This window comes from Cygnus olor, chromosome 4, assembly GCF_009769625.2.
Source record: "Cygnus olor isolate bCygOlo1 chromosome 4, bCygOlo1.pri.v2, whole genome shotgun sequence".
Classification (NCBI taxonomy): Eukaryota; Metazoa; Chordata; class Aves; order Anseriformes; family Anatidae; genus Cygnus; species Cygnus olor.
Window position 1 is genome coordinate 5000300 of NC_049172.1, and position 7578 is coordinate 5007877.

General features: G+C 37.8%; 1 long non-coding RNA gene across 1 annotated transcript; it reads right to left on the reverse strand.

The window, feature by feature from the left end:
- Positions 1-769: 769 nt before the first annotated feature.
- LOC121070211 lies at positions 770-2859 on the reverse strand. Its single transcript, XR_005819947.1, has 3 exons — positions 2693-2859; positions 1277-1383; positions 770-872 (listed from the first exon to the last, which is right to left on the reverse strand). It is a non-coding gene; the product is annotated as an uncharacterized LOC121070211 (long non-coding RNA).
- Between the last annotated feature and the right edge of the window lie 4719 nt (positions 2860-7578).

Here is a 7578-nt window from a genome sequence, read left to right on the forward strand (position 1 = left end):
AGTTGAGCATCAAGCCCTACTGCTGACACCTTGGGCTTGTGGCAGAGTCATAGGAACCCCGAAAGGTACAGGGAGGCCCCGGAGCCCCTGAAGGCGAGAGCCTCAGAGCTGCTGCAGCAGGCTCTGCCCTGGCACAGGCAGTGGACCAAATTCAGCATGCCCCTGGCTCACCCATGCTGGGGAGACAGGAGGAAAGTCTGTCTGATGGAGTTACTCCAGTGACATGCTCCATGGGAATGAGCAGTTACCGGCTGTGGTGAAGGCAGTGCAACTGTGGAAGTTTGGTTATGACCACAGCTGAACAGCCAGGCAAACAAAGGAGCCAAAATGCAGAACCCAAGACTTGGTGTAATAAAATTGGTAGTAAGTTACGTTATTTAGACTTTTAAAAATTATTTCCACTATAAATAAGGTGGCCCGAGAATTGCTTTTAGGTTTTGTCTTTTCCCTGCTGTTTACAAGATGTTCAAAGCAAAGTTTTATAAAGAGAAGGGGTTTTTATTAGACTAACTGCTCACACTGGCAAAAGTAGCTAGGCTTTAGGGCACACAAAACCTTCAGGTTTGTGCAGCTGTAGAAAGGTGTCACAGGTACATAAATTACAAGAACTCCATTCTGCCGAAAACTCTTGGGCTAAGACTTGAAAGCTGTTGCTACTGAGGGAATACCCCTGGGGAGCAAAGTGGTTTTTGGGGTAGTATAGAGGAGCCTTACCAAAAGAGGTTCCAGCTCTGGTCTTTCGGTATAGTGAAAACAGGTCCTTATTTGCTGTAATAGAAACAAAAGTAGAACTGCACAGACAGGACACAGATCTACCTCCCGCAGCTGCTTTGGAAATGTCCCAGAAGTACTTGTAAGAGCAGCTGGGTATGCTGCAAAAGAAACAGAATAGTAAAGTTTTCCAGAATTTCAAGCTTATTGCTGGCTAACCTAGGCTCTGGTGATCAGATCACAGCTGCATTTCGTTTAAATTTTATTCCTTTATATTTTGACTGAACTCTTGTTGTTGCCTACTCATCTGCTTTTTCCTAAACAGAATACAGCATCATGGACTATGGAGTCCAGCTCCTGCCTGAAAGAGTTAAACAGGTCATATAATTCCATTTATAAATTTTTCAAGCTTTCATCTTAAAAGAGTTTTTTTTTTTCTTTTCTTCCCATCCTTCCATCCATACTCTTCTAGTGAAGCTATTGCAGTACTTAATGTCCCTAACAATTTGAAACTCTTCTAATTTCCACAATAAATTTTCATGCCAATATACTCCGGTGACCTTACCCTGATTTTGAGTTCTTCTTTAAGTAGCTTTCCTTTTGATGTTTTTCGTATCTTCCTTTATCCCCCATATGTTTGGAGAGCAATGATACACCTTTTCTCAGATTTTCCTTAAATAAAAAAATAAGGTAATAAGCTAAATACATTGTATCTTTTTAATCTCTTCTATCAAGATTGTCACTCATTTTATATTATTTCAGAAAAGGTCATAACAAATTGTTACATAATATCTTGCACACTTGCCTGTCTGTAGGAAACGCTAATTTTATTCATAGCTTAATCTCCGTGGTAGTACATAATTCAGCTTCAACAGAGGAATATGTTTTTTTTTTTTTTTTTTTTTTTTTCCCCCCTAAGTTTCTTTTCTAAACCATGAACTATTAGCTGGTAGTAAAAAAATCCTGTTAGTAATTCCAAAGTGTACAACCTTGCACTTTGTACATTTTAACCTCATCCTCTTTCTGTAACTGAAGTTCAATGACCTTTATGATATTCCAAGCCTTTTCTAGTTTGACATTGCCTCCAAACTTTGTCATCAGAAAATGTCATAAGCACACACTTATGCTGTGCCAAAATTAGCTATGATACTATCCACTATTTTTAGTCTCCATATTAATCCTAGAGAATTCTGCTGGTAACTTGCCTCCAAATATACACTTCCCTTTTTAATGCAACAGGTTGAATCTTCGCATTTTTGCCCTGGTAATGAAGATAGTACAAACTATCCAACACAATGGAATTTGTGTTTTTCTTTGTAATTTTGATATGATTCCAGTTCATTTCCCACCTCTAAATTCTTATTTTCTCTTACAGTGTAGGCTTTTTCCCATTGTAGGCTAATTTTTCATAGGCTAATATCTCAAATGGTTTAATAAGGTCCATCAAAGTTAGGCTTACTGCGTTTCTCTTAACTAGAAAAATAAAGAACTGTTTTGTATTTGTTTGAAAAAAGGCAGGTAGTTAGGTCTTACACAGTCTGCTTCCCATAACAGGGATTTTTCTTACACAGGATTACAGCATAACAGGATTTTTCTTACTCTTCACTTTTTTTTAAAATATACATTTTCCTTGATGTGTTAATTATTCCTTCCTATGCTGTGTTTTAAAACCCTGTATACTATCAAAGTCTGTTTAATAGTCTTGTAGTTTACTTGGTTACTTCTTCTTCTCTTCCCATACTGTATTTGCTAATCTCTAGTAATATTATACAATACTTGCCTTGTTTGCTTTATTAAACAGCCTTCTGCTTTTCAGTTCACTATTTAAGACACTGTAACAGGTTTTTTTTGTTGTTTTTTTAATTGTTACTCCAAAAATAAGCTCTGAAAGTAGTACTATGCTATTAAGAGAAGAACTGAGCTGCCTAAAGAAACAACTATACAAGCAAATTATGCCAGCTAATATATGAGGAAAGATTACCTCACTCATAAGTTACATGGCAGGAGAGAGGGAGGAGCAGAGAGATGAATGATGGTCTCAGTAAATGTCACTTTTTTGTTGTTCACATTATCTTATCTTTCTCAGACATGTTTTCTAATTAACACATGCTGGTTTGTCTTGTTTCTACATGAAAACACAGAAGATGATTAAACTGCACAGAAAACAGGAATGGTAATGGCTTAGCTGGTTCAACTTCAACTAAAACAACCCAAGTACTGAATTGCTCTAACATCTTGCTATCTACAAACAGGGGAGGTCTTGCTTTGTCTTCCTTCCTTCCATCTCTTTTCCTTCTTCCTACTGATGCTGCCTTCTCTCCTTCCACCCAGCTGCTCACAGCCAAGCTCTATTTGTCCCTTTCTTGTCCTTGTCCTAGTGCTCATTGGACTCTTTGCGAGCAGGTACTGATCACTAACATGGCACAAATCCATCAAGTACACTTTCTTCTCTGCCATACTTCTCAAAGTAGCGTGTATGCAGTCTGAGATCCAAGAGATTCACTTTCTTTTTTTTTTATTTTTTAAGGTGAATTAATTTCAAAATTAAATTAGAAAAGCTGGAGAAGACGTGTACCTTAAGTTATAAAAACAGTCATTTACATTTTGGTTAAAGCTAGACTTTCCACCATTAATGGTAATGACATAAATGGTTTAAAAATGACTTTGAAACTCCTCTACCTTATTTAAAGCACACTGTTTCTTTCTGAAAGGAACTTAGGAAAGAAGTGCTCTTTTAAAATTAGTTATAGTAGAAAGTTTACTCTCTGTGAGTGGTAATAAGGACATAAATAGGACTAATTTGGCTGCTTGCCTAATGGTCAGCAAATCCACTGGGGCTGTATCTAAACTAGGGAATAAAAAGAGGAGGCTCGCTGTAACTGTATCTCATTTAAGTTAATCGCTGAATGCCCTGAATGCTTGTTTTCTTTGCTATTGGAAGTCACTGTGACTTACCATAACAATTACTAATTAGCTTAGTTTGAATCATTCTTCTCTGTCATATGCTATGTTCTTAAAAGATGTCACTTTTTTCAGTCATTTATATTATCTTGACCTTCTCAGATACATTTCCTAATTAACGCGTGAGGTTTTTTTCCCATCACCTACCCCAAAACAAGACCAGAAAGATGCATCAGCTGCACAGTGTTTTACTGAACAACTTTCTGGGGACCGTTGTCAGAATTTGCAAAGAGCACAAGCAAAAACAAAGATCAGGGCATTCCCATAAGGAATGGTACAAATCCTACTGTGTAGCAGATATTTGGACTTGAATTTTTCCGTGTTGGCATAGCACCGGAGAACTGAAATCTCTAGGGCACCTGAAACCGTCTATATCTATTATTTTATGTGCATATCTATCTGCATATCTATTATTTTATGTGAAATATAAAACTTGTGTTTTAGATCTTCACAACATCCACCTCAAGCTAATTTTGAAAATACCATTCCAGGGTGAAACAGTCCTGTGCTGTAGAAAGGGATCATAAAGGAGAACAGCAAAAATTTCAAGAAGGAATCTGAACTCCTGCTCGTCGAGAAAGGAGCTGCATTTTCCATTGTTATATCCTCTGTAAATGAAGTCATTTAGCATTCCCAGTAATGACTTCAGGGGAATCTGATTTCTGCTTAGCAAAGAAGGCACTTCAAGGTAAAATTGCTGTAAAGCAACCATTTATCTGGAAATATGGAAGGCCTTAATGTTCCCACTAGGCTCTGACTCTCCCATGACTGTCTTGACATGCCTGTCAAAGCCTTGGCCCCAGATATTTTGGAGCAGTTTCTCCTGAAGCCAAAAGGCCCGAAAAGAAAGCTCTTCTTCTCTGATGCCTTACCTTTTTAACAGTGGTGTTCAAGGAGATACAGTGACTTATTCTACATCTTTGAAAACAATGTCTCTTGGATGATGTTTTTTGGTTAAATTCCTCCTGAAATGTGAAGAGATGGTCAACGTCTACCCTGTCCGCTATTTCAGGGACATGCCTATTAAGGCGGGAGAAGGTCTCTCTTTTCAGGGGCATCAGTTAGGCCGATCAAAAGGGCCACAAGCCTGTGGGTTTCCATATTGCCAAAGAATTCATTTTGCTTCAAAGTTTTTTTTAAACCACAGTGAATCAAGGGCTTCAAATATAAGGTCTGAAGTGAGAGATTACAGATTCTGAAGGGAGGGCTGTCTTGTCTAGATATACCACAAGGGTTGCTGTAAATGTTAGGTCTACAATGGAGTCTTTCGAGCTAATGGCCTGAAAATTGTGGTCTTAGACGGAAAGGGTGAGGCCGAAGAGGGGAGCAAAGGAAATTATCCAAACCTGCCAAATTGTGTACTAACAAGTACCAAGTGTGGAGAAGTGTGTTTGAGCTACTTTGGATCAGGACTGCTGATCACCACCGTGTTTCCTTCAGTCAGAAGACACATTACTCTGCTGTCTCAGAACAAGATCATTCCACTTCTAGTTCTCAGAGCTGCGACTCCTCTCCTGTGTGAATCTGTGGAAAACTACCTGCTGGATCTCGGCTACATTTTTCTGAGTAAACAACATGAAAAGCTTGCATTGTTTGAAGTGCAGGGGAAGGTGGGAAAGTCTGTGAGAAGTTTGTTTGTGTTCTCCATGTCAAACAAATTGTTCTTCTGTAGGAAAGAACTGGCAGCCAACATTGTGCCTTGAACCCTCTCATGACATAGTGTCTGTAGGGAAGAAATGACTGGTTTTATAGTTTGGTTGAACACAAAAGTTCAGCTTCTATATCTATACCTCCCTATATACTTAAACAGACATGGAGATGTTTAAAAGACAAGCATGTAAATTACTTATGTTGGCTTTCTCTTTTCTTTTCTTCTGTTTATGTCAGGTTAGCCCATCCCTGCTTAGTTACATCTCTGGGAAATTTTCCAAGAAATCGACAAAATTCTCTGAGGAGAATGTGTTCTTTGAGCTAAAAAAGCTACATTAAACTGTACTTCTACAATTTCAAATTACACAGGAAGATTATGGAGGACATTGTCATATGTCAGATCACAATAAAGCTTTATAGGCTGCTGTGTAAATATACACAGACTGGTTCTTGATGTGGTTTCCCACAATAGTTGCACTAGGCTTTCATCTGGTGTAATTTTCGCTGAGTGCTGTAATGACAAGTTCTACAGAGCTCGCCTCATTCATTTTTAGCTCTGCAAAACCAAACTAGAAAAAAACAAATCAGAAGAGAACAGCCAGTAGCTAAAAATGGACTCTGAAAAAAACAACTTTCGCTGCTAAATCCTCTATCTGCACACTAGGGACTGGTCACTATAGCTCTGCTGTAAAACTGTATGTATAGACAAGTGCTTAGGATGCAAGTAGATGGAGACTGTTCCAGCCACACGAGGCAAGGTGAACGTGAGTGGCAGCAAGAAATGAAGTAATTTTGTGATACGGGTCAGCTGAACCAGATCAAAGCTACCAGACACAAAGGCTCACGATCACATGGAGCCACCCCCACAGCAGGTAGCCAGCTGTTCATACACAGCTTTGAAACCACGCTCTGAATGAAGTCAAGTAGCAGCTTTACCAAGCTAAGGAACTCAAATCAATGTGAGCTGAAACAGTCTAACGTGTTTGCTATGAAAATACTATTGCTAAATAAAAAAAAAATTAGTAAAACAGTAAAGATGCTCTAAAGGATAAGTAAAAACTTAACAAGCAGGATTAAAATGATTCATTTAGAAGGAGCTTCATTTCCATCTCTGTCTGAATGTATTTTTGGTTAATTAGAGGAGTTTGAGATAGTACATAACATAAACAAGAAATAACTTTATTGCCTGTCATGACCCTTCCAGTGAAAATTGCAGGTTTTTCTGTGAATTTTGCACTTTTGAATTTTGCACTTTTCTGTGCAAAATTCCACGTGACATTCTACCTCTCCCACTACCCTCCCAAACACCCTGTTTGTTGAAACATGGATAAAACAGTCCTTTGGCAATATTCCACCCTGTTCCAATAATAAGATCACGATCTTCATTCTATTGCATTGCCAAGCTCCTACAGAGGGAGCCTTACCAGTATAGTTATTTAGACAAATTATTGAGGTCAGAGGTCAATGTAGAAGCACTTGTTTATTTCCCTAAATCATCAGTGAATGTGTTAACACTGGAAGTGTTGCAATGATGTTTATGGAGTACTGACACTTGTCTCTAAAATTTAGTTGGGAAGAACAATTTTCCTGAAAAGATAACTATATGTGAAAGCCTACAATTCAAGTAATTTTCTCTTGATCATCTGCTTTGATTTCTGGACTAACAGAAGATGGAGATGGAAGGCTTTTTATAAAGGAAAATTTGGATATGAATACAGTGATGATTCTGCCAGAGGTACACCTCACTTTACAAATTCAAAGCTTTCTTTGTTTTCTACCGTATTTAACTTCTTCCGTTATGCTTCGTTGTCCTTCCTATCCAAATGTTCTCTTTTTTCCAATTACTCTGAGCTTTATTTTTCCTTCTCTCATAACATCTTGAAAGATGATTCTGCAGCACAATTTTCTAGAGAACAAAAGCATACTGTTGAAATGTTCTTTTTCTTGCATGGCTGTATTTTTTTCCTATCATTACAATCCAACTCTGAGTAATAGTGTTAACGTGAAAAATTATTCATCACAATAATAAATCTCCTAAAATTTCTCTAATTACTATTAAACATTCTGCTGCAAATTACTTGAGTCCTTTGTAAATTAACATGTAAATTAATATATTTTAAATGCCGAGCATGGATTTTAAAGGCCATATACAAATATAATCTATATAAGGATTTAGAAATGCCAAGCAAAATGCGGTCACATCTGTCAGGACCAACTGAAACACAATGAAATACATGAGTTAACGCTGCCACAAAC